Source organism: Anopheles bellator, chromosome 1 (genome assembly GCF_943735745.2).
Source record: "Anopheles bellator chromosome 1, idAnoBellAS_SP24_06.2, whole genome shotgun sequence".
In the NCBI taxonomy this organism is placed as follows: Eukaryota; Metazoa; Arthropoda; class Insecta; order Diptera; family Culicidae; genus Anopheles; species Anopheles bellator.
The window spans coordinates 19,718,702-19,720,257 of record NC_071285.1 but is presented as its reverse complement, the minus strand read 5'-3'; positions in this window follow the sequence as shown (position 1 = coordinate 19,720,257).

The following is a 1,556-nucleotide window of genomic DNA, read 5'->3' as shown; positions in this document are numbered from 1 at the left end:
AACACTTTTAACTGTTTTCAAAAGGATTCGTATCGCAAACACTAATTTATTATGTCATTATTGGACACAGATGTTGATGACAGTGATGTCAACTTAGTAATAAAATCAGTTTTGAGTAATGTTAGATGATTCATCACAAAACTTTAATATGATTGTTGTTTGTAAGGCACTCGTTGTGTGTTAAAGTAGTTTCACATTTCAAAAATACTTCCCTTCAAATCGGCCCAACTTCTCACATTTGTATGAAGGTAATTATTGATGATGTATAGGACTTCCCTTCAGCATATACAACGAGCTATGGAATGTTGAAAAAATTAAGCCATCCCAATTGGATGACACCAGACAAAATCGAAACAATGAGAAAAGTAACCGCTCCATTACATCAAGCTCCTGCGAGCGACAAGCATCTGCATTAAAAGCGGTCCAGTAGGACCCTAGGACCGGTTGCGGTTACTGATCGCCCATACAAACACACCCTAGGCCCTACGCTTTCTTCCCGGTGGTCTGACGCAATAAAACGCTAAATATAATATTTAAATTCGACAAAAATTGCTACAATGGAAGCCACTGGCCGTAGGTCATTCAGGTCGCTCGGCCCAACCCGGTCCGGACTGGCCCGGGTTGGCTGGAAGCCCTAGAGTGCCAGCGGATGCTCTTTTTAAGGATGTGCAATTATTTTGTACTTTTCCAATTGCCTTACGATGGGCCCCCTGAAATGTACGCTGTGGCCAACCACTGGAGTGACAGCTCGCTCGAGTTTCTTCGTCGAGCGTCGAAAAGTCGATCAATATTTTTCATTTACGAAAATTACACGCTTCACGCGGTCCATGTTTAAGCGATCCGGAGCAGCCGCCACCGAGAGCCGATCGAGGGCGCATTTCATCATACTAGCCGACGTGCTGCGGTTAATGTTGGTCGGTGTTGATAAAACCAGAGCAGTAATATTTGCAACAGCAACCGGCCGGGCCCGGGAACGATATCGGGATGGCTTGGGGCCCCTTTGCGCAATAAAACCTCACGAACGATGTGAAAACGCGCATCTTATAATTCGATGATGTCGCCCCTGCGTTCGTTTACACGGGCGGCGTTCGGCACGGCCCAGACTTTTTGCTCATCCCGCTGAACACCGCTGACCCTTCGATCTCTTTTTGGGGGGGAACAAGTCACAAGCAAATCAGCATACGCCATCAGCACTTCCCGCACTGCCGCTCCACATGTCGCCTGCGTAACGGGCCCGGCGCTGCCCGCAAAATTTCCGTGACACCGTAATTTCGGGTTTCTTTAAGAAAGTATAGCCTGACGCAAGCCTTATCCATCATTTTTTAAATCAATTTTGACCGCGGATGGCTGACCACTGACGGCGCAGGCGTTGGGCGCGATAAGGCGGTAAAAACACATCGACATGGCCATCGTGTTATCGACTCGAAAAAAAAATAAAAAAAGTATTGGCCAGGAAGCAGGACGAAAAACTTTTGACGCCTTCTTCACAAGCAAATTATTAAAAATAATTGTAGCCCTCTTGCTGTAGCCACACGAACGAATTACTTCAGCGCGCT